This window comes from Phalangium opilio, unplaced genomic scaffold, assembly GCF_054372755.1.
Source record: "Phalangium opilio isolate 3A_F unplaced genomic scaffold, DU_Popi_V2 ptg001421l_1, whole genome shotgun sequence".
Taxonomy (NCBI): Eukaryota; Metazoa; Arthropoda; class Arachnida; order Opiliones; family Phalangiidae; genus Phalangium; species Phalangium opilio.
Window position 1 is genome coordinate 840,571 of NW_028324258.1, and position 25,658 is coordinate 866,228.

Consider the following 25,658-nt stretch of genomic DNA (forward strand, 5'->3'; position numbering starts at 1 on the left):
AAGGGTGATGGTTTAAACCTAACAAGAATTAAAAAGCACCAACGCCAATGGAATTAAAAAACACCAAATTAGTCTCAAAAAGACCTTTTTTTAAAGGGTTTATTAACACTTTTTCTGGTATTAATATACACCTCTATTCAAAGTGATTAAAACACCTCACAGGATATAAAAAGCACCTTCAGAGAAGGTATTATTTCGCACCGTTTTGAAAGGTGCGTATTGACATCCTCTCGAATGGTGCTTTTAAACACCAATAGGGGTGCTGCTGGGGATGCATTAGGAAACACCTCTTAAGGTGTCAAACAGTTCCATTTTTTTTAACAATGTAGGGTCTCAGATGTAACGTAATAAGTCAAAACTTATCCACAATACGTGACAACCATTTAATTTCTGAGCTTTCGTGGCTCAATGGTTTGCGCGTTCGGCTGTTAACCAATAGGTTGGTGGTTCGAGCCCATCCGGGAGCGGTGTTGTGAGGTCTCAGATGTAACGTAAAATGTCAGAGTTTTTCCACAATACCTGACGAACATTTAATTTGTGGGCTTCCGTGGCGCAATGATTAGCGCGTTCAGCTGTTAATCGAAAGGTTGAAGGTTCGAGCCCACCCGGAAGAGGTGTTGTGGGGTCTCAGATGTAGCGTAAAAAGTCAAAACTTTTCCACAATACGTGACAACCATTTAATTTCTGAGCTTCCGTGGCTCAATGGTTAGCACGTTCGGCTGTTAACCAATAGGTTGGTGGTTCGAGCCCATCCGGGAGCGGTGTTGTGAGGTCTCAGATGTGACGTAAAAAGTCAAGGTTTTTACACAATACCTGACGAGCATTTAATTTTTGGGCTTCCGTGGCGCAATGGTTAGCGCCTTCAGCTGTTAACCAATAGGTAAGTGGTTCGAGCCCACCCGGGAGCGGCGTTGTGGGATCTCAAACGTAACGTAGAAAGCCAAAGTTTCTCCACAATACCTGACGACCATTTAATTTGTGGGCTTCCGTGGCGCAATGATTAGCGCGATCAGCTGTTAATCGAAAGGTTGAAGGTTCGAGCCCACCCGGGAGAGGTGTTGTGGGGTCTCAGATGTAGCGTAAAAAGTCAAAACTTTTCCACAATACGTGAGAACCATTTAATTTCTGAGCTTCCGTGGCTCAATGGTTAGCGCGTTCGGCTGTTAACCAATAGGTTGGTGGTTCGAGCCCATCCGGGAGCGGTGTTGTGAGGTCTCAGATGTGACGTAAAAAGTCAAGGTTTTTACACAATACCTGACGAGCATTTAATTTTTGGCCTTCCGTGGCGCAATGGTTAGCGCGTTCAGCTGTTAACCAATAGGTTGGTGGTTCGAGCCCATCCGGGAACGGTGTTGTGAGGTCTCAGATGTAACGTAAAATGTCAGAGTTTTTCCACAATACCTGACGAACATTTAATTTTTGGGCTTCCGTGGCGCAATGATTAGCGCGTTCAGCTGTTAATCGAAAGGTTGAAGGTTCGAGCCCACCCGGAAGAGGTGTTGTGGGGTCTCAGATGTAGCGTAAAAAGTCAAAACTTTTCCACAATACGTGAGAACCATTTAATTTCTGAGCTTCCGTGGCTCAATGGTTAGCGCGTTCGGCTGTTAACCAATAGGTTGGTGGTTCGAGCCCATCCGGGAGCGGTGTTGTGAGGTCTCAGATGTGACGTAAAAAGTCAAGGTTTTTACACAATACCTGACGAGCATTTAATTTTTGGCCTTCCGTGGCGCAATGGTTAGCGCGTTCAGCTGTTAACCAATAGGTTGGTGGTTCGAGCCCATCCGGGAACGGTGTTGTGAGGTCTCAGATGTAACGTAAAATGTCAGAGTTTTTCCACAATACCTGACGAACATTTAATTTTTGGGCTTCCGTGGCGCAATGATTAGCGCGTTCAGCTGTTAATCGAAAGGTTGAAGGTTCGAGCCCACCCGGGAGAGGTGTTGTGGGGTCTCAGATGTAGCGTAGAAAGTCAAAACTTTTCCACAATACGTGACAACCATTTAATTTCTGAGCTTCCGTGGCTCAATGGTTAGCGCGTTCGGCTGTTAACCAATAGGTTGGTGGTTCGAGCCCATCCGGGAGCGGTGTTGTGAGGTCTCAGATGTGACGTAAAAAGTCAAGGTTTTTACACAATACCTGACGAGCATTTAAGTTTTGGGCTTCCGTGGCGCAATGGTTAGCGCGTTCGGCTGTTAACCGAAAGGTTGGTGGTTCGAGCCCAACCGGGAGCGGTGTTGTGAGGTCTCAGATGTGACGTAAAAAGTCAAGGTTTTTACACAATACCTGACGAGCATTTAATTTTTGGGCTTCCGTGGCGCAATGGTTAGCGCCTTCAGCTGTTAACCAATAGGTTAGTGGTTCGAGCCCACCCGGGAGCGGCGTTGTGGGATCTCAAACGTAACGTAGAAAGCCAAAGTTTTTCCACAATACCTGACGACCATTTAATTTTTGGGCTTCCGTGGCGCAATGATTAGCGCGATCAGCTGTTAATCGAAAGGTTGAAGGTTCGAGCCCACCCGGGAGAGGTGTTGTGGGGTCTCAGATGTAGCGTAAAAAGTCAAAACTTTTCCACAATACGTGAGAACCATTTAATTTCTGAGCTTCCGTGGCTCAATGGTTAGCGCGTTCGGCTGTTAACCAATAGGTTGGTGGTTCGAGCCCATCCGGGAGCGGTGTTGTGACGTCTCAGATGTGACGTAAAAAGTCAAGTTTTTTCCACAATACCTGACGACCATTTAATTTTTGGGCTTCCGTGGCGCAATGGTTAGCGCGTTCGGCTGTTAACCGAAAGGTTGGTGGTTCGTGCCCAACCGGGAGAGGTGTTGTAGGGTCTCAGATGTAACGTAATAAGTCATAACTTATCCACAATACCTGTCAACCATTTAATTTCTGAGCTTCCGTGGCTCAATGGTTAGCGCGTTCGGCTGTTAACCAATAGGTTGGTGGTTCGAGCCCGTCCGGGAGCGGTGTTGTGAGGTCTCAGATGTGACGTAAAAGTCAAGGTTTTTCCACAATACCTGACGACCATTTAATTTTTGGGCTTCCGTGGCGCAATGATTAGCGCGATCAGCTGTTAATCGAAAGGTTGAAGGTTCGAGCCCACTCGGGAGAGGTGTTGTGGGGACTCAGATGTGGCGTAAAATGTCAAAACTTTTCCACAATACGTGACAACCATTTAATTTATGAGCTTCCGTGGCTCAATGGTTAGCGCGTTCGGCTGTTAACCAATAGGTTAGTGGTTCGAGCCCATCCGGGAGCGGTGTTGTGACGCCTCAGATGTAACATAAAATGTCAGAGTTTTTCCACAATACCTGACGAACATTGAACTTTTGGGCTTCCGTGGCGCAATGGTTAGCGCGTTCAGCTGTAAATCGAATGGTTGGTGGTTCGAGCCCACCCGGGAGAGGTGTTGTGGGGTCTCATATGTAGCGTAAAAAGTCAAAACTTTTCCACAATACGTGACAACCATTTAAATTCTGAGCTTCCGTGGCTCAATGGTTAGCGAATTCGGCTGTTAACCAATAGGTTGGTGGTTCGAGCCCACCCGGGAGCGGTGTTTTGGTATCTCAAATGTAACGTTGAAAGCCAAAATCTTTCCACAATACCGGACGACCATTTAATTTTTGGGCTTCCGTGGCGCAATGGTCAGCGCGTTCAGCTGTTAACCAATAGGTTGGTGGTTCGAGCCCATCCGGGACCGGTGTTGTGAGGTCTCAGATGTAACGTAAAATGTCAGAGTTTTTCCACAATACCTGACGAACATTTAATTTTTGGGCTTCCGTGGCGCAATGATTAGCGCGTTCAGCTGTTAATCGAAAGGTTGAAGGTTCGAGCCCACCCGGGAGAGGTGTTGTGGGGTCTCAGATGTAGCGTAAAAAGTCAAAACTTTTCCACAATACGTGACAACCATTTAATTTCTGAGCTTCCGTGGCTCAATGGTTAGCGAGTTCGGCTGTTAACCAATAGGTTTGTGGTTCGAGCCCATCCGGGAGCGGTGTTGTGAGGTCTCAGATGTAACGTAAAAAGTCAAGGTTTTTACACAATACCTGACGAGCATTTAAGTTTTGGGCTTCCGTGGCGCAATGGTTAGCGCGTTCGGCTGTTAACCGAAAGGTTGGTGGTTCGAGCCCAACCGGGAGCGGTGTTGTGAGGTCTCAGATGTGACGTAAAAAGTCAAGGTTTTTACACAATACCTGACGAGCATTTAATTTTTGGGCTTCCGTGGCGCAATGGTTAGCGCCTTCAGCTGTTAACCAATAGGTTAGTGGTTCGAGCCCACCCGGGAGCGGCGTTGTGGGATCTCAAACGTAACGTAGAAAGCCAAAGTTTCTCCACAATACCTGACGACCATTTAATTTTTGGGCTTCCGTGGCGCAATGATTAGCGCGATCAGCTGTTAATCGAAAGGTTGAAGGTTCGAGCCCACCCGGGAGAGGTGTTGTGGGGTCTCAGATGTAGCGTAAAAAGTCAAAACTTTTCCACAATACGTGACAACCATTTAATTTCTGAGCTTCCGTGGCTCAATGGTTAGCGCGTTAGGCTGTTAACCAATAGGTTGGTGGTTCGAGCCCATCCGGGAGCGGTGTTGTGAGGTCTCAGATGTGACGTAAAAAGTCAAGGTTTTTACACAATACCTGACGAGCATTTAAGTTTTGGGCTTCCGTGGCGCAATGGTTAGCGCGTTCGGCTGTTAACCGAAAGGTTGGTGGTTCGAGCCCAACCGGGAGCGGTGTTGTGAGGTCTCAGATGTGACGTAAAAAGTCAAGGTTTTTACACAATACCTGACGAGCATTTAATTTTTGGGCTTCCGTGGCGCAATGGTTAGCGCCTTCAGCTGTTAACCAATAGGTTGGTGGTTCGAGCCCAACCGGGAGCAGTGTTGTGAGGTCTCAGATGTGACGTAAAAAGTCAAGGTTTTTACACAATACCTGACGAGCATTTAATTTTTGGGCTTCCGTGGCGCAATGGTTAGCGCCTTCAGCTGTTAACCAATAGGTTGGTGGTTCGAGCCCACCCGGGAGCGGTGTTTTGGGATCTCAAATGTAACGTTGAAAGCCAAAATCTTTCCACAATACCGGACGACCATTTTATTTTTGGGCTTTCGTGGCGCAATGGTCAGCGCGTTCAGCTGTTAACCGAAAGGTTGGTGGTTCGAGCCCACCCGGGAGCGGCGTTGTGGGATCTCAAACGTAACGTGCAAAGCCAAAGTTTTTCCACAATACCTGACGACCATTTAATTTTTGGGCTTCCGTGGCGCAATGATTAGCGCGATCAGCTGTTAATCGAAAGGTTGAAGGTTCGAGCCCACCCGGGAGAGGTGTTGTGGGGTCTCAGATGTAGCGTAAAAAGTCAAAACTTTTCCACAATACGTGAGAACCATTTAATTTCTGAGCTTCCGTGGCTCAATGGTTAGCGCGTTCGGCTGTTAACCAATAGGTTGGTGGTTCGAGCCCATCCGGGAGCGGTGTTGTGACGTCTCAGATGTGACGTAAAAAGTCAAGTTTTTTCCACAATACCTGACGACCATTTAATTTTTGGGCTTCCGTGGCGCAATGGTTAGCGCGTTCGGCTGTTAACCGAAAGGTTGGTGGTTCGTGCCCAACCGGGAGAGGTGTTGTAGGGTCTCAGATGTAACGTAATAAGTCATAACTTATCCACAATACCTGTCAACCATTTAATTTCTGAGCTTCCGTGGCTCAATGGTTAGCGCGTTCGGCTGTTAACCAATAGGTTGGTGGTTCGAGCCCGTCCGGGAGCGGTGTTGTGAGGTCTCAGATGTGACGTAAAAGTCAAGGTTTTTCCACAATACCTGACGACCATTTAATTTTTGGGCTTCCGTGGCGCAATGATTAGCGCGATCAGCTGTTAATCGAAAGGTTGAAGGTTCGAGCCCACCCGGGAGAGGTGTTGTGGGGACTCAGATGTGGCGTAAAATGTCAAAACTTTTCCACAATACGTGACAACCATTTAATTTATGAGCTTCCGTGGCTCAATGGTTAGCGCGTTCGGCTGTTAACCAATAGGTTGGTGGTTCGAGCCCATCCGGGAGCGGTGTTGTGACGCCTCAGATGTAACATAAAATGTCAGAGTTTTTCCACAATACCTGACGAACATTGAACTTTTGGGCTTCCGTGGCGCAATGGTTAGCGCGTTCAGCTGTAAATCGAATGGTTGGTGGTTCGAGCCCACCCGGGAGCGGCGTTGTGGGATCTCAAACGTAACGTAGAAAGCCAAAGTTTCTCCACAATACCTGACGACCATTTAATTTTTGGGCTTCCGTGGCGCAATGATTAGCGCGATCAGCTGTTAATCGAAAGGTTGAAGGTTCGAGCCCACCCGGGAGAGGTGTTGTGGGGTCTCAGATGTAGCGTAAAAAGTCAAAACTTTTCCACAATACGTGACAACCATTTAATTTCTGAGCTTCCGTGGCTCAATGGTTAGCGCGTTAGGCTGTTAACCAATAGGTTGGTGGTTCGAGCCCATCCGGGAGCGGTGTTGTGAGGTCTCAGATGTGACGTAAAAAGTCAAGGTTTTTACACAATACCTGACGAGCATTTAAGTTTTGGGCTTCCGTGGCGCAATGGTTAGCGCGTTCGGCTGTTAACCGAAAGGTTGGTGGTTCGAGCCCAACCGGGAGCGGTGTTGTGAGGTCTCAGATGTGACGTAAAAAGTCAAGGTTTTTACACAATACCTGACGAGCATTTAATTTTTGGGCTTCCGTGGCGCAATGGTTAGCGCCTTCAGCTGTTAACCAATAGGTTGGTGGTTCGAGCCCACCCGGGAGCGGTGTTTTGGGATCTCAAATGTAACGTTGAAAGCCAAAATCTTTCCACAATACCGGACGACCATTTTATTTTTGGGCTTTCGTGGCGCAATGGTCAGCGCGTTCAGCTGTTAACCGAAAGGTTGGTGGTTCGAGCCCACCCGGGAGAGGTGTTGTGGGGTCTCAGATGTAGCGTAAAAAGTCAAAACTTTTCCACAATACGTGAGAACCATTTAATTTCTGAGCTTCCGTGGCTCAATGGTTAGCGCGTTCGGCTGTTAACCAATAGGTTGGTGGTTCGAGCCCATCCGGGAGCGGTGTTGTGAGGTCTCAGATGTGACGTAAAAAGTCAAGGTTTTTACACAATACCTGACGAAAATTTAAGTTTTGGGCTTCCGTGGCGCAATGGTTAGCGCGTTCGGCTGTTAACCGAAAGGTTGGTGGTTCGAGCCCAACCGGGAGCGGTGTTGTGAGGTCTCAGATGTGACGTAAAAAGTCAAGGTTTTTACACAATACCTGACGAGCATTTACTTTTTGGGCTTCCGTGGCGCAATGGTTAGCGCCTTCAGCTGTTAACCAATAGGTTAGTGGTTCGAGCCCACCCGGGAGCGGCGTTGTGGGATCTCAAACGTAACGTAGAAAGCCAAAGTTTCTCCACAATACCTGACGACCATTTAATTTTTGGGCTTCCGTGGCGCAATGATTAGCGCGATCAGCTGTTAATCGAAAGGTTGAAGGTTCGAGCCCACCCGGGAGAGGTGTTGTGGGGTCTCAGATGTAGCGTAAAAAGTCAAAACTTTTCCACAATACGTGACAACCATTTAATTTCTGAGCTTCCGTGGCTCAATGGTTAGCGCGTTCGGCTGTTAACCAATGGGTTGGTGGTTCGAGCCCATCCGGGAGCGGTGTTGTGAGGTCTCAGATGTGACGTAAAAAGTCAAGGTTTTTACACAATACCTGACGAGCATTGAAGTTTTGGGCTTCCGTGGCGCAATGGTTAGCGCGTTCGGCTGTTAACCGAAAGGTTGGTGGTTCGAGCCCAACCGGGAGCGGTGTTGTGAGGTCTCAGATGTGACGTAAAAAGTCAAGGTTTTTACACAATACCTGACGAGCATTTAATTTTTGGGCTTCCGTGGCGCAATGGTTAGCGCCTTCAGCTGTTAACCAATAGGTTAGTGGTTCGAGCCCAACCGGGAGCGGCGTTGTGGGATCTCAAACGTAACGTAGAAAGCCAAAGTTTTTCCACAATACCTGACGACCATTTAATTTTTGGGCTTCCGTGGCGCAATGATTAGCGCGATCAGCTGTTAATCGAAAGGTTGAAGGTTCGAGCCCACCCGGGAGAGGTGTTGTGGGGTCTCAGATGTAGCGTAAAAAGTCAAAACCTTTCCACAATACGTGAGAACCATTTAATTTCTGAGCTTCCGTGGCTCAATGGTTAGCGCGTTCGGTTGTTAACCAATAGGTTGGTGGTTCGAGCCCATCCGGGAGCGGTGTTGTGAGGTATCAGATGTGACGTAAAAAGTCAAGGTTTTTACACAATACCTGACGAGCATTTAATTTTTGGCCTTCCGTGGCGCAATGGTTAGCGCGATCAGCTGTTAATCGAAAGGTTGAAGGTTCGAGCCCACCCGGGAGAGGTGTTGTGGGGTCTCAGATGTAGCGTAAAAAGTCAAAACTTTTCCACAATACGTGACAACCATTTAATTTCTGAGCTTCCGTGGCTCAATGGTTAGCGCGTTCGGCTGTTAACCAATAGGTTGGTGGTTCGAGCCCATCCGGGAGCGGTGTTGTGAGGTCTCAGATGTGACGTAAAAAGTCAAGGTTTTTACACAATACCTGACGAGCATTGAAGTTTTGGGCTTCCGTGGCGCAATGGTTAGCGCGTTCGGCTGTTAACCGAAAGGTTGGTGGTTCGAGCCCAACCGGGAGCGGTGTTGTGAGGTCTCAGATGTGACGTAAAAAGTCAAGGTTTTTACACAATACCTGACGAGCATTTAATTTTTGGGCTTCCGTGGCGCAATGGTTAGCGCCTTCAGCTGTTAACCAATAGGTTAGTGGTTCGAGCCCAACCGGGAGCGGCGTTGTGGGATCTCAAACGTAACGTAGAAAGCCAAAGTTTTTCCACAATACCTGACGACCATTTAATTTTTGGGCTTCCGTGGCGCAATGATTAGCGCGATCAGCTGTTAATCGAAAGGTTGAAGGTTCGAGCCCACCCGGGAGAGGTGTTGTGGGGTCTCAGATGTAGCGTAAAAAGTCAAAACCTTTCCACAATACGTGAGAACCATTTAATTTCTGAGCTTCCGTGGCTCAATGGTTAGCGCGTTCGGTTGTTAACCAATAGGTTGGTGGTTCGAGCCCATCCGGGAGCGGTGTTGTGAGGTCTCAGATGTGACGTAAAAAGTCAAGGTTTTTACACAATACCTGACGAGCATTTAATTTTTGGCCTTCCGTGGCGCAATGGTTAGCGCGTTCAGCTGTTAACCAATAGGTTGGTGGTTCGATCCCATCCGGGAACGGTGTTGTGAGGTCTCAGATGTAACGTAAAATGTCAGAGTTTTTCCACAATACCTGACGAACATTTAATTTTTGGGCTTCCGTGGCGCAATGATTAGCGCGTTCAGCTGTTAATCGAAAGGTTGAAGGTTCGAGCCCACCCGGGAGAGGTGTTGTGGGGTCTCAGATGTAGCGTAAAAAGTCAAAACTTTTCCACATAACGTGACAACCATTTAATTTCTGAGCTTCCGTGGCTCAATGGTTAGCGCGTTCGGCTGTTAACCAATAGGTTGGTGGTTCGAGCCCAACCGGGAGCGGTGTTGTGAGGTCTCAGATGTGACGTAAAAAGTCAAGGTTTTTACTCAATACCTGACGAGCATTGAAGTTTTGGGCTTCCGTGGCGCAATGGTTAGCGCGTTCGGCTGTTAACCGAAAGGTTGGTGGTTCGAGCCCAACCGGGAGCGGTGTTGTGAGGTCTCAGATGTGACGTAAAAAGTCAAGGTTTTTACACAATACCTGACGAGCATTTAATTTTTGGGCTTCCGTGGCGCAATGGTTAGCGCCTTCAGCTGTTAACCAATAGGTAAGTGGTTCGAGCCCACCCGGGAGCGGCGTTGTGGGATCTCAAACGTAACGTAGAAAGCCAAAGTTTCTCCACAATACCTGACGACCATTTAATTTGTGGGCTTCCGTGGCGCAATGATCAGCGCGATCAGCTGTTAATCGAAAGGTTGAAGGTTCGAGCCCACCCGGGAGAGGTGTTGTGGGGTCTCAGATGTAGCGTAAAAAGTCAAAACTTTTCCACAATACGTGAGAACCATTTAATTTCTGAGCTTCCGTGGCTCAATGGTTAGCGCGTTCAGCTGTTAACCAATAGGTTGGTGGTTCGAGCCCAACCGGGAGCGGTGTTGTGAGGTCTCAGATGTGACGTAAAAAGTCAAGGTTTTTACACAATACCTGACGAGCATTGAACTTTTTGGCTTCCGTGGCGCAATGGTTAGCGCGTTCAGCTGTTAATCGAAAGGTTGAAGGTTCGAGCCCACCCGGGAGAGGTGTTGTGGGGTCTCAGATGTAGCGTAAAAAGTCAAGTTTTTTCCACAATACCTGACGACCATTTAATTTTTGGGCTTCCGTGGCGCAATGGTTAGCGCGTTCGACTGTTAACCGAAAGGTTGGTGGTTCGTGCCCAACCGGGAGAGGTGTTGTAGGGTCTCAGATGTAACGTAATAAGTCATAACTTATCCACAATACCTGTCAACCATTTAATTTCTGAGCTTCCGTGGCTCAATGGTTAGCGCGTTCGGTTGTTAACCAATAGGTTGGTGGTTCGAGCCCATCCGGGAGCGGTGTTGTGAGGTCTCATATGTGACGTAAAAAGTCAAGGTTTTTCCACAATACCTGACAACCATTTAATTTTTAAGCTTCCGTGGCGCAATGATTAGCGCTATCAGCTGTTAATCGAAAGGTTGAAGGTTCGAGCCCACCCGGGAGAGGTGTTGTGGGGACTCAGATGTGGCGTAAAATGTCAAAACTTTTCCACAATACGTGACAACCATTTAATTTATGAGCTTCCGTGGCTCAATGGTTAGCGCGTTCGGCTGTTAACCAATAGGTTGGTGGTTCGAGCCCATCCGGGAGCGGTGTTGTGACGCCTCAGATGTAACATAAAATGTCAGAGTTTTTCCACAATACCTGACGAACATTGAACTTTTGGGCTTCCGTGGCGCAATGGTTAGCGCTTTCAGCTGTAAATCGAAAGGTTGGTGGTTCGAGCCCACCCGGGAGAGGTGTTGTGGGGTCTCAGATGTAGCGTAAAAAGTCAAAACTTTTCCACAATACGTGACAACCATTTAATTTCTGAGCTTCCGTGGCTCAATGGTTAGCGCCTTCAGCTGTTAACCAATAGGTTAGTGGTTCGAGCCCATCCGGGAGCGGTGTTGTGAGGTCTCAGAAGTGACGTAAAAAGTCAAGGTTTTTACACAATACCTGACAAGCATTTAAGTTTTGGGCTTCCGTGGCGCAATGGTTAGCGCGTTCGGCTGTTAACCGAAAGGTTGGTGGTTCGAGCCCAACCGGGAGCGGTGTTGTGAGGTCTCAGATGTGACGTAAAAAGTCAAGGTTTTTACACAATACCTGACGGGCATTTAATTTTTGGGCTTCCGTGGCGCAATGGTTAGCGCCTTCAGCTGTTAACCAATAGGTTAGTGGTTCGAGCCCACACGGGAGCGGCGTTGTGGGATCTCAAACGTAACGTAGAAAGCCAAAGTTTCTCCACAATACCTGACGACCATTTAATTTTTGGGCTTCCGTGGCGCAATGATTAGCGCGATCAGCTGTTAATCGAAAGGTTGAAGGTTCGAGCCCACCCGGGAGAGGTGTTGTGGGGTATCAGATGTAGCGTAAAAAGTCAAAACTTTTCCACAATACGTGACAACCATTTAATTTCTGACCTTCCGTGGCTCAATGGTTAGCGCGTTCGGCTGTTAACCAATAGGTTGGTGGTTCGAGCCCATCCGGGAGCGGTGTTGTGAGGTCTCAGATGTGACGTAAAAAGTCAAGGTTTTTACACAATACCTGACGAGCATTTAAGTTTTGGGCTTCCGTGGCGCAATGGTTAGCGCGTTCGGCTGTTAACCGAAAGGTTGGTGGTTCGAGCCCAACCGGGAGCGGTGTTGTGAGGTCTCAGATGTGACGTAAAAAGTCAAGGTTTTTACACAATACCTGACGAGCATTTAATTTTTGGGCTTCCGTGGCGCAATGGTTAGCGCCTTCAGCTGTTAACCAATAGGTTAGTGGTTCGAGCCCACCCGGGAGCGGCGTTGTGGGATCTCAAACGTAACGTAGAAAGCCAAAGTTTCTCCACAATACCTGACGACCATTTAATTTTTGGGCTTCCGTGGCGCAATGATTAGCGCGATCAGCTGTTAATCGAAAGGTTGAAGGTTCGAGCCCACCCGGGAGAGGTGTTGTGGGGTCTCAGATGTAGCGTAAAAAGTCAAAACTTTTCCACAATACGTGAGAACCATTTAATTTCTGAGCTTCCGTGGCTCAATGGTTAGCGCGTTCGGCTGTTAAGCAATAGGTTGGTGGTTCGAGCCCATCCGGGAGCGGTGTTGTGAGGTCTCAGATGTGACGTAAAAAGTCAAGGTTTTTACACAATACCTGACGAGCATTTAATTTTTGGCCTTCCGTGGCGCAATGGTTAGCGCGTTCAGCTGTTAACCAATAGGTTGGTGGTTCGAGCCCATCCGGGAACGGTGTTGTGAGGTCTCAGATGTAACGTAAAATGTCAGAGTTTTTCCACAATACCTGACGAACATTTAATTTTTGGGCTTCCGTGGCGCAATGATTAGCGCGTTCAGCTGTTAATCGAAAGGTTGAAGGTTCGAGCCCACCCGGGAGAGGTGTTGTGGGGTCTCAGATGTAGCGTAAAAAGTCAAAACTTTTCCACAATACGTGAAAACCATTTAATTTCTGAGCTTCCGTGGCTCAATGGTTAGCGCGTTCGGCTGTTAACCAATAGGTTGGTGGTTCGAGCCCATCCGGGAGCGGTGTTGTGAGGTCTCAGATGTGACGTAAAAAGTCAAGGTTTTTACACAATACCTGACGAGCATTTAATTTTTGGGCTTCCGTGGCGCAATGGTTAGCGCCTTCAGCTGTTAACCAATAGGTTAGTGGTTCGAGCCCACCCGGGAGCGGCGTTGTGGGATCTCAAACGTAACGTAGAAAGCCAAAGTTTCTCCACAATACCTGACGACCATTTAATTTTTGGGCTTCCGTGGCGCAATGATTAGCGCGATCAGCTGTTAATCGAAAGGTTGAAGGTTCGAGCCCACCCGGGAGAGGTGTTGTGGGGTCTCAGATGTAGCGTAAAAAGTCAAAACCTTTCCACAATACGTGAGAACCATTTAATTTCTGAGCTTCCGTGGCTCAATGGTTAGCGCGTTCGGCTGTTAAGCAATAGGTTGGTGGTTCGAGCCCATCCGGGAGCGGTGTTGTGAGGTCTCAGATGTGACGTAAAAAGTCAAGGTTTTTACACAATACCTGACGAGCATTTAAGTTTTGGGCTTCCGTGGCGCAATGGTTAGCGCGTTCGGCTGTTAACCGAAAGGTTGGTGGTTCGTGCCCAACCGGGAGAGGTGTTGTAGGGTCTCAGATGTAACGTAATAAGTCATAACTTATCCACAATACCTGTCAACCATTTAATTTCTGAGCTTCCGTGGCTCAATGGTTAGCGCGTTCGGCTGTTAACCAATATGTTGGTGGTTCGAGCCCATCCGGGAGCGGTGTTGTGAGGTCTCAGATGTGACGTAAAAAGTCAAGGTTTTTCCACAATACCTGACGACCATTTAATTTTTGGGCTTCCGTGGCGCAATGATTAGCGCGATCAGCTGTTAATCGAAAGGTTGAAGGTTCGAGCCCACCCGGGAGAGGTGTTGTGGGGACTCAGATGTGGCGTAAAATGTCAAAACTTTTCCACAATACGTGACAACCATTTAATTTATGAGCTTCCGTGGCTCAATGGTTAGCGCGTTCGGCTGTTAACCAATAGGTTGGTGGTTCGAGCCCATCCGGGAACGGTGTTGTGAGGTCTCAGATGTAACGTAAAATGTCAGAGTTTTTCCACAATACCTGACGAACATTGAACTTTTGGGCTTCCGTGGCGCAATGGTTAGCGCGTTCAGCTGTAAATCGAAAGGTTGGTGGTTCGAGCTCACCCGGGAGAGGTGTTGTGGGGTCTCAGATGTAGCGTAAAAAGTCAAAACTTTTCCACAATACGTGACAACCATTTAAATTCTGAGCTTCCGTGGCTCAATGGTTAGCGAATTCGGCTGTTAACCAATAGGTTGGTGGTTCGAGCCCACCCGGGAGCGGTGTTTTGGGATCTCAAATGTAACGTTGAAAGCCAAAATCTTTCCACAATACCGGACGACCATTTAATTTTTGGGCTTCCGTGGCGCAATGGTCAGCGCGTTCAGCTGTTAACCGAAAGGGTGGTGGTTCGAGCCCACCCGGGAGAGGTGTTGTGGGGTCTCAGATGTAGCGTAAAAAGTCAAAACTTTTCCACAATACGTGAGAACCATTTAATTTCTGAGCTTCCGTGGCTCAATGGTTAGCGCGTTCGGCTGTTAACCAATAGGTTGGTGGTTCGAGACCATCCGGGAGCGGTGTTGTGAGGTCTCAGATGTGACGTAAAAAGTCAAGGTTTTTACACAATACCTGACGAGCATTGAAGTTTTGGGCTTCCGTGGCGCAATGGTTAGCGCGTTCGGCTGTTAACCGAAAGGTTGGTGGTTCGAGCCCAACCGGGAGCGGTGTTGTGAGGTCTCAGATGTGACGTAAAAAGTCAAGGTTTTTACACAATACCTGACGAGCATTTAATTTTTGGGCTTCCGTGGCGCAATGGTTAGCGCCTTCAGCTGTTAACCAATAGGTTAGTGGTTCGAGCCCACCCGGGAGCTGCGTTGTGGGATCTCAAACGTAACGTAGAAAGCCAAAGTTTTTCCACAATACCTGACGACCATTTAATTTTTGGGCTTCCGTGGCGCAATGATTAGCGCGATCAGCTGTTAATCGAAAGGTTGAAGGTTCGAGCCCACCCGGGAGAGGTGTTGTGGGGTCTCAGATGTAGCGTAAAAAGTCAAAACTTTTCCACAATACGTGACAACCATTTAATTTCTGAGCTTCCGTGGCTCAATGGTTAGCGCGTTCGGCTGTTAACCAATAGGTTGGTGGTTCGGGCCCATCCGGGAACGGTGTTGTGAGGTCTCAGATGTAACGTAAAATGTCAGAGTTTTTCCACAATACCTGACGAACATTTAATTTTTGGGCTTCCGTGGCGCAATGATTAGCGTGTTCAGCTGTTAATCGAAAGGTTGAAGGTTCGAGCCCACCCGGGAGAGGTGTTGTGGGGTCTCAGATGTAGCGTAAAAAGTCAAAACTTTTCCACAATACGTGACAACCATTTAATTTCTGAGCTTCCGTGGCTCAATGGCTAGCGCGTTCGGCTGTTAACCAATAGGTTGTGGTTCGAGCCCATCCGGGAGCGGTGTTGTGAGGTCTCAGATGTGACGTAAAAAGTCAAGGTTTTTACACAATACCTGACGAGCATTGAAGTTTTGGGCTTCCGTGGCGCAATGGTTAGCGCGTTCGGCTGTTAACCGAAAGGTTGGTGGTTCGAGCCCAACCGGGAGCGGTGTTGTGAGGTCTCAGATGTGACGTAAAAAGTCAAGGTTTTTACACAATACCTGACGAGCATTTAATTTTTGGGCTTCCGTGGCGCAATGGTTAGCGCCTTCAGCTGTTAACCAATAGGTTAGTGGTTCGAGCCCACCCGGGAGCGGCGTTGTGGGATCTCAAACGTAACGTAGAAAGCCAAAGTTTTTCCACAATACGTGACGACCATTTAATTTCTGAGCTTCCGTGGCTCAATGGTTAGCGCGTTCGGCTGTTAACCAATAGGTTGGTGGTTCGGGCCCATCCGGGAACGGTGTTGTGAGGTCTCAGATGTAACGTAAAATGTCAGAGTTTTTCCACAATACCTGACGAACATTTAATTTTTGGGCTTCCGTGGCGCAATGATTAGCGCGTTCAGCTGTTAATCGAAAGGTTGAAGGTTCGAGCCCACCCGGGAGAGGTGTTGTGGGGTCTCAGATGTAGCGTAAAAAGTCAAAACTTTTCCACAATACGTGACAACCATTTAATTTCTGAGCTTCCGTGGCTCAATGGTTAGCGCGTTCGGCTGTTAACCAATAGGTTGTGGTTCGAGCCCATCCGGGAGCGGTGTTGTGAGGTCTCAGATGTGACGTAAAAGTCAAGGTTTTTACACAATACCTGACGAGCATTGAAGTTTTGGGCTTCCGTGGCGCAATGGTTAGCGCGTTCGGCTGTTAACCGAAAGGTTGGTGGTTCGAGCCCAACCGGGAGCGGTGTTGTGAGGTCTCAGATGTGACGTAAAAAGTCAAGGTTTTTACACAATACCTGACGAGCATTTAATTTTTGGGCTTCCGTGGCGCAATGGTTAGCGCCTTCAGCTGTTAACCAATAGGTTAGTGGTTCGAGCCCACCCGGGAGCGGCGTTGTGGGATCTCAAACGTAACGTAGAAAGCCAAAGTTTTTCCACAATACGTGACGACCATTTAATTTTTGGGCTTCCGTGGCGCAATGATTAGCGCGATCAGCTGTTAATCGAAAGGTTGAAGGTTCGAGCCCACCCGGGAGAGGTGTTGTGGGGTCTCAGATGTAGCGTAAAAAGTCAAAACTTTTCCACAATACGTGAGACCCATTTAATTTCTGAGCTTCCGTGGCTCAATGGTTAGCGCGTTCGGCTGTTAACCAATAGGTTGGTGGTTCGAGCCCATCCGGGAGCGGTGTTGTGACGTCTCAGATGTGACGTAAAAAGTCAAGTTTTTTCCACAATACCTGACGACCATTTAATTTTTGGGCTTCCGTGGCGCAATGGTTAGCGCGTTCGGCTGTTAACCGAAAGGTTGGTGGTTCGTGCCCAACCGGGAGAGGTGTTGTAGGGTCTCAGATGTAACGTAATAAGTCATAACTTATCCACAATACCTGTCAACCATTTAATTTCTGAGCTTCCGTGGCTCAATGGTTAGCGCGTTCGGCTGTTAACCAATAGGTTGGTGGTTCGAGCCCATCCGGGAGCGGTGTTGTGAGGTCTCAGATGTGACGTAAAAAGTCAAGGTTTTTCCACAATACCTGACGACCATTTAATTTTTGGGCTTCCGTGGCGCAATGATTAGCGCGATCAGCTGTTAATCGAAAGGTTGAAGGTTCGTGCCCACCCGGGAGAGGTGTTGTGGGGACTCAGATGTGGCGTAAAATGTCAAAACTTTTCCACAATACGTGACAACCATTTAATTTATGAGCTTCCGTGGCTCAATGGTTAGCGCGTTCGGCTGTTAACCAATAGGTTGGTGGTTCGAGCCCATCCGGGAGCGGTGTTGTGACGCCTCAGATGTAACATAAAATGTCAGAGTTTTTCCACAATACCTGACGAACATTGAACTTTTGGGCTTCCGTGGCGCAATGGTTAGCGCGTTCAGCTGTAAATCGGAAGGTTGGTGGTTCAAGCCCACCCGGGAGAGGTGTTGTGGGGTCTCAGATGTAGCGTAAAAAGTCAAAACTTTTCCACAATACGTGACAACCATTTAAAATCTGAGCTTCCGTGGCTCAATGGTTAGCGAATTCGGCTGTTAACCAATAGGTTGGTGGTTCGAGCCCATCCGGGAGCGGTGTTGTGAGGTCTCAGATGTGACGTAAAAAGTCAAGGTTTTTACACAATACCTGACGAGCATTTAACTTTTGGGCTTCCGTGGCTCAATGGTTAGCGCGTTCGGCTGTTAACCAATAGGTTGGTGGTTCGAGCCCATCCGGGAGCGGTGTTGTGACGTCTCAGATGTGACGTAAAAAGTCAAGGTTTTTTCCACAACACCTGACGACCATTTAATTTTTGGGCTTCCGTGGCGCAATGGTTAGCGCGTTAGGCTGTTAACCAATAGGTTGGTGGTTCGAGCCCATCCGGGAGCGGTGTTGTGAGGTTTCAGATGTGACGTAAAAAGTCAAGGTTTTTCCACAATACCTGACGAACATTTAATTTTTGGGCTTCCTTGGCGCAATGGTTAGCGCGTTCGGCTGTTAACCAAAAGGTTGGTGGTTCGAGCCAAACCGGGAGAGGTGTTGTAGGGTCTCAGATGTAACGTAATAAGTCATTACTTATCCACAATACCTGACAACCATTTAATTTCTGAGTTTCGTGGCTCAATGGTTAGCGCGTTCGGCTGTTAACCAATAGGTTGGTGGTTCGAGCCCATCCGGGAGCGGTGTTGTGACGTCTCAGATGTGACGTAAAAAGTCAAGGTTTTTCCACAATACCTGACGACAATTTAATTTTTGGGCTTCCGTGGCGCAATGGTTAGCGCGTTCAGCTGCTATTCAAAAGACTGGTGGTTTGAGCCCTCCCGGGATCGGTGTTGTGACGTCTCAGATGTAACATAAAATGTCAGAGTTTTTCCACAATACCTGTCGAACATTGAATTTTTGGGCTTCCGTGGCGCAATGGTTAGTGCGTTCAGCTGTTAATCGAAAGGTTGGTGGTTCGAGCCCACCATCGAGAGGTGTTTTGGGGTCTCAGATGTAGCGTAAAAAGTCAAAACTTCAAATTCAAATTCAAAATGTTTATTTTTTACTTTTCATTACATATACAGTTTGCTACGGGGCTAAGTCACAACACCTGACGACCATTTAATTTTTGGGCTTCCGTGACGCAATGGTTAGCGCGTTCGGCTGTTAACCAAAAGGTTGGTGGTTCGAGCCAAACCGGGAGAGGTGTTGTAGGGTCTCAGATGTAACGTAATAAGTCATTACTTATCCACAATACCCAACAACCATTTAATTTCTGAGTTTCGTGGCTCAATGGTTAGCGCGTTCGGCTGTTAACCAATAGGTTGGTGGTTCGAGCCCATCCGGGAGCGGTGTTGTGACGTCTCAGGTGTAACGTAAAATGTCAGAGTTTTTCCACAATACCTGACGAACATTTAATTTTTGGGCTTCCGTGGCGCAAAGATTAGCGCGTTCAGCTGTTAATCGAAAGGTTGAAGGTTCGAGCCCACCCGGGAGAGGTATTGTGGGGTCTCAGATGTAGCGTAAAAAGTCAAAACTTTTCCACAATACGTGACAACCATTTAATTTCTGAGCTTCCGTGGCTCAATGGTTAGCGCGTTCGGCTGTTAACCAATAGGTTGGTGGTTCGAGCCCATCCGGGAGCGGTGTTGTGACGTCTCAGATGTGACGTAAAAAGTCAAGGTTTTTCCACAATACCTGACGACCATTTAATTTGTGGGCTTCCGTGGCGCAATGGTTAGCGCGTTCAGCTGCTATTCAAAAGACTGGTGGTTTGAGCCCTCCCGGGATCGGTGTTGTGACGTCTCAGATGTAACATAAAATGTCAGAGTTTTTCCACAATACCTGACGAACATTGAATTTTTGGGCTTCCGTGGCGCAATGGTTAGTGCGTTCAGCTGTTAATCGAAAGGTTGGTGGTTCGAGCCCACCATCGAGAGGTGTTTTGGGGTCTCAGATGTAGCGTAAAAAGTCAAAACTTCAAATTCAAATTCAAATTCAAAATGTTTATTTTTTACTTTTCATTACTTATACAGTTTGCTACGGGGCTAAGTCACAACACCTGACGACCATTTAATTTTTGGGCTTCCGTGGCGCAATGGTTAGCGCGTTCGGCTGTTAACCAATAGGTTGGTGGTTCGAGCCCACTCGGGAGCGGTGTTGTGAGGTCTCAGATGTAACGTAAAATGTCAGATTTTTTCCACAATACCTGACGAACATTTAATTTTTGGGCTTCCGTGGCGCAATGATTAGCGCGTACAGCTGTTAATCGAAAGGTTGAAGGTTCGAGCCCACCCGGGAGAGGTGTTGTGGGGTCTCAGATGTAGCGTAAAAAGTCAAAACTTTTCCACAATACGTAACAACCATTTAATTTCTGAGCTTCCGTGGCTCAATGGTTAGCGCGTTCGGCTGTTAACCAATAGGTAGGTGGCTCGAGCTCATCCGGGAGCGGTGTTGTGAGGTCTCAGATGTGACGTAAAAAGTCAAGGTTTTTCCACAATACCTGACGAACGTTTAATTTTTGGGCTTCCTTGGCGCAATGGTTAGCGCGTTCGGCTGTTAACTGAAAGGTTGGTGGTTCGAGCCCAACCGGGAGAGGTGTTGTAGGGTCTCAGATGTAACGTAATAAGTCATTACTTATCCACAATACCTGACAACCATTTAATTTCTGAGCTTCCGTGGCTCAATGGTTAGCGCGTTCGGCTGTTAACCAATAGGTTGGTGGTTCGAGCCCATCCGGGAGCGGTGTTGTGAGGTCTCAGATGTAACGTAAAATATCAGAGTTTTTCCACAATACCTGACGAACATTTAATTTTTGGGCTTCCGTGGCGCAATGATTAGCGCGTTCAGCTGTTAATCGAAAGGTTGAAGGTTCGAGCCCACCCGGGAGAGGTGTTGTGGGGTCTCAGATGTAGCGTAAAAAGTCAAAACTTTTCCACAATACGTGACAACCATTTAATTTCTGAGCTTCCGTGGCTCAATGGTTAGCGCGTTCGGCTGTTAACCGATAGGTTGGTGGTTCGAGCCCATCCGGGAGCGGTGTTGTGACGTCTCAGATGTGACGTAAAAAGTCAAGGTTTTTCCACAATACCTGAAGACCATTTAATTTTTGGGCTTCCGTGGCGCAATGGTTAGCGCGTTGGGCTGTTAACCAATAGGTTGGTGGTTCGAGCCCATCCGGGAGCGGTGTTGTGAGGTCTCAGATGTAACGTAGAAAACCAAAGTTTTCCACAATACCTGACGAACATTTAATTTTTGGGCTTCCTTGGCGCAATGGTTAGCGCGTTTGGCTGTTAACCGAAAGGTTGGTGGTTCGAGCACAACCGGGAGAGGTGTTGTAGGGTCTCAGATGTAACGTAATAAGTCATAACTTATCCACAATACCTGACAACCATTTAATTTCTGAGCTTCCGTGGCTCAATGGTTAGCGCGTTCGGCTGTTAACCAATAGGTTGGTGGTTCGAGCCCATACGGGAGCGGTGTTGTGAGGTCTCAGATGTAACGTAAAATGTCAGAGTTTTTCCACAATACCTGACGAACATTTAATTTTTGGGCTTCCGTGGCGCAATGATTAGCGCGTTCAGCTGTTAATCGAAAGGTTGAAGGTTCGAGCCCACCCGAGAGAGGTGTTGTGGGGTCTCAGATGTAGCGTAAAAAGTCAAAACTTTTCCACAATAAGTGACAACCATTTAATTTCAGAGCTTCCGTGGCTCAATGGTTAGCGCGTTCGGCTGTTAACCGATAGGTTGGTGGTTCGAGCCCATCCGGGAGCGGTGTTGTGACGTCTCAGATGTGACGTAAAAAGTCAAGGTTTTTCCACAATACCTGAAGACCATTTAATTTTTGGGCTTCCGTGGCGCAATGATTAGCGCGTTCAGCTGTTAATCGAAAGGTTGAAGGTTCGAGCCCACCCGGGAGAGGTGTTGTGCGGTCTCAGATGTAGCGTAAAAAGTCAAAACTTTTCCACAATACGTGACAACCATTTAATTTCTGAGCTTCCGTGGCTCAATGGTTAGCGCGTTCGGCTGTTAACCAATAGGTTGGTGGTTCGAGCCCATCCGGGAGCGGTGTTGTGATGTCTCAGATGTGACGTAAAAAGTCAAGGTTTTTACACAATACCTGACGAGCATTTAATTTTTGGGCTTCCGTGGCGCAATGGTTAGCGCGTTCGGTTGTTAACCAATAGGTTGGTGGTTCGAGCCCATCCGGGAGCGGTGTTGTGAGGTCTCAGATGTAACGTAAAATGTCAGAGTTTTTCCACAATACCTGACGAACATTTAATTTTTGGGCTTCCGTGGCGCAATGGTCAGCGCGTTCAGCTGTTAACCAATAGGTTGGTGGTTCGAGCCCATCCGGGACCGGTGTTGTGAGGTCTCAGATGTAACGTAAAATGTCAGAGTTTTTCCACAATACCTGACGAACATTTAATTTTTAGGCTTCCGTGGCGCAATGATTAGTGCGTTCAGCTGTTAATCGAAAGGTTGAAGGTTCGAGCCCACCCGAGAGAGGTGTTGTGGGGTCTCAGATGTAGCGTAAAAAGTCAAAACTTTTCCACAATAAGTGACAACCATTTAATTTCAGAGCTTCCGTGGCTCAATGGTTAGCGCGTTCGGCTGTTAACCAATAGGTTGGTGGTTCGAGCCCATCCGGGAGCGGTGTTGTGAGGTCTCAGATGTGACGTAAAAAGTCAAGGTTTTTACACAATACCTGACGAGCATTTAATTTTTGGGCTTCCGTGGCGCAATGGTTAGCGCGTTCGGTTGTTAACCAATAGGTTGGTGGTTCGAGCCCATCCGGGAGCGGTGTTGTGAGGTCTCAGATGTAACGTAAAATGTCAGAGTTTTTCCACAATACCTGACGAACATTTAATTTTTGGGCTTCCGTGGCGCAATGGTTAGCGCGTTCGGCTGTTAACCAATAGGTTGGTGGTTTGAGCCCACCCGGGAGCGGTGATGTGGGATCTCAAATGTAACGTAGAAAGCCAAAGTTTTTCCACAATACCTGACGACCATTTATTTTTTGGGCGATATTCATTCAAAAAACTGTTCAAATTCAATTTTCAATAAGAAATCGTTGTCACGGATTTTGCATCTTGAAGAAAAAAAACCTGCGATTTTTTCGGTACACTTTTTAATGCATTTTTTTCTGGACAAATGTTTGACCGAATTCAAATTAACTACCTATAAAATACTCATTAAAAGTGATTTCATTTCGATTGATCAATAAATAAAAATGAACCTGGATTTTTAATAACATTTTCAAAATCGACGTTTCTCGGCCAGAGAAAAACATTTTGAGAATTTTTTCACTATTTTAAAATATAACCATTGAAACCATTATTTTTGTACTTTTTGCTTTAATTCAAGCAAATATAACGATATATATCCAAAAAACTGTTAAAATTCAATTTCCAATAAGAAATAGTTGTCACGGATTTTGTATCTTGAAGAAAAAAAACATGCGATTTTTTCGGTACACTTTTGAATGCATTTTTTTCTGGACAAATTTTTGACCGAATTCAGCTTTATTACCTATAAAATACTCATTAAAAGTGATTTCATCTCGATTGATCAATAAATAAAATTGAACCTCGATTTTTAATAACATTTTCAAAATCGACGTTTCTCGGCCAGAGAAGCACATTTTGAGAATTTTTTCACTATTTTCAAATATAACCACTGAAACCATTATTTTTGTACTTTTTGCTTTAATTCAAGCAAATATAACGATATTCATCCAAAAAACTTATAATTCAATTTCCAATAAGAAATCGTTGTCACGGATTTTGTATCTTGAAGAAAAAAAACATGCGATTTTTTCGGTACACTTTTGAATGCATTTTTTTCTGGACAAATTTTTGACCGAATTCAGCTTATTTACCTATAAAATACTCATTAAAAGTGATTTCATATCGATTGATCAATAAATAAAAATGTACCTCGATTTTTAATAACATTTTCAAAATCGACGTTTCTCGGCCAGAGAAAAACATTTTGAGAATTTTTTCACTATTTTAAAATATAACCATTGAAACCATTATTTTGTATTTTTTGCTTTAATTCAAGCAAATATAACGATATTCATCCAAAAAACTGTTAAAATTCAATATCCAATAAGAAATCGTTGTCACGGATTTTGTATCTTGAAGAAAAAAAAATGCGATTTTTTCGGTACACTTTTTAATGAATTTTTTTCTGGACAAATTTTTGACCGAATTCAGCTTATTTACCTATAAAATACTCATTAAAAGTGATTTCATCTCGATTGATCAAAAAAACATGCGATTTTTTCGGTACACTTTTGAATGCATTTTTTTCTGGAAAAATGTTTGACCGAATTCAAATTAATTACCTATAAAATACTCATTATAAGTGATTTCATTTCGATTGATCAATAAATAAAAATGAACCTCGATTTTTAATAATATTTTCAAAATCGACGTTTCTCGGCCAGAGAAAAACATTTAGAGAATTTTTTCACTATTTTAAAATATAACCATTGAAACCATTATTTTTGTACTTTTTGCTTTAATTCAAGCAAATATAACGATATATATCCAAAAAACTGTTAAAATTCAATTTCCAATAAGAAATAGTTGTCACGGATTTTGTATCTTGAAGAAAAAAAACATGCGATTTTTTCGGTACACTTTTGAATGCATTTTTTTCTGGACAAATTTTTGACCGAATTCAGCTTTATTACCTATAAAATACTCATTAAAAGTGATTTCATCTCGATTGATCAATAAATAAAATTGAACCTCGATTTTTAATAACATTTTCAAAATCGACGTTTCTCGGCCAGAGAAGCACATTTTGAGAATTTTTTCACTATTTTCAAATATAACCACTGAAACCATTATTTTTGTACTTTTTGCTTTAATTCAAGCAAATATAACGATATTCATCCAAAAAACTTATAATTCAATTTCCAATAAGAAATCGTTGTCACGGATTTTGTATCTTGAAGAAAAAAAACATGCGATTTTTTCGGTACACTTTTGAATGCATTTTTTTCTGGACAAATTTTTGACCGAATTCAGCTTATTTACCTATAAAATACTCATTAAAAGTGATTTCATATCGATTGATCAATAAATAAAAATGTACCTCGATTTTTAATAACATTTTCAAAATCGACGTTTCTCGGCCAGAGAAAAACATTTTGAGAATTTTTTCACTATTTTAAAATATAACCATTGAAACCATTATTTTGTATTTTTTGCTTTAATTCAAGCAAATAAAACGATATTCATCCAAAAAACTGTTAAAATTCAATATCCAATAAGAAATCGTTGTCACGGATTTTGTATCTTGAAGAAAAAAAAAATGCGATTTTTTCGGTACACTTTTTAATGAATTTTTTTCTGGACAAATTTTTGACCGAATTCAGCTTATTTACCTATAAAATACTCATTAAAAGTGATTTCATCTCGATTGATCAAAAAAACATGCGATTTTTTCGGTACACTTTTGAATGCATTTTTTTCTGGAAAAATGTTTGACCGAATTCAAATTAATTACCTATAAAATACTCATTATAAGTGATTTCATTTCGATTGATCAATAAATAAAAATGAACCTCGATTTTTAATAACATTTTCAAAATCGACGTTTCTCGGCCAGAGAAAAACATTTAGAGAATTTTTTCACTATTTTAAAATATAACCATTGAAACCATTATTTTTGTACTTTTTGCTTTAATTCAAGCAAATATAACGATATATATCCAAAAAACTGTTAAAATTCAATTTCCAATAAGAAATAGTTGTCACGGATTTTGTATCTTGAAGAAAAAAAACATGCGATTTTTTCGGTACACTTTTTAATGCATTTTTTTCTGGACAAATGTTTGACCGAATTCAAATTAATTACCTATAAAATACTCATTAAAAGTGATTTCATCTCGATTGATCAATAAATAAAATTGAACCTCGATTTTTAATAACATTTTCAAAATCGACGTTTCTCGGCCAGAGAAGCACATTTTGACAATTTTTTCACTATTTTCAAATATAACCACTGAAACCATTTTTTTGTACTTTTTGCTTTAATTTAAGCAAATTTAACGATATTCATCCAAAAAACTGTTAAAATTCCATTTCCAATAAGAAATCGTTGTCACGGATTTTGTATCTTGAAGAAACAAAAAATGCGATTTTTTCGGTACACTTTTTAATGAATTTTTTTCTGGACAAATTTTTGACCGAATTCAGCTTATTTATCTATAAAATACTCATTAAAAGTGATTTCATCTC

At 45.0% G+C, this 25,658-nt stretch overlaps 4 non-coding genes across 4 annotated transcripts; all 4 read left to right on the plus strand.

Moving 5' to 3' along the window:
- The first annotated feature begins 3,333 nt into the window (after nucleotides 1-3,333).
- TRNAY-GUA (transfer RNA tyrosine (anticodon GUA)) lies at nucleotides 3,334-3,406 on the plus strand. The gene has a single exon. It is a non-coding gene; the product is annotated as a tRNA-Tyr (tRNA).
- A 2,719-nt stretch (nucleotides 3,407-6,125) lies between these two features.
- Nucleotides 6,126-6,198, plus strand: TRNAY-GUA (transfer RNA tyrosine (anticodon GUA)). The gene has a single exon. It is a non-coding gene; the product is annotated as a tRNA-Tyr (tRNA).
- A 4,778-nt stretch (nucleotides 6,199-10,976) lies between these two features.
- On the plus strand, nucleotides 10,977-11,049 carry TRNAY-GUA (transfer RNA tyrosine (anticodon GUA)). Its single transcript has one exon. It is a non-coding gene; the product is annotated as a tRNA-Tyr (tRNA).
- A 6,245-nt stretch (nucleotides 11,050-17,294) lies between these two features.
- TRNAY-GUA (transfer RNA tyrosine (anticodon GUA)) lies at nucleotides 17,295-17,367 on the plus strand. The gene has a single exon. It is a non-coding gene; the product is annotated as a tRNA-Tyr (tRNA).
- Nucleotides 17,368-25,658: the final 8,291 nt, after the last annotated feature.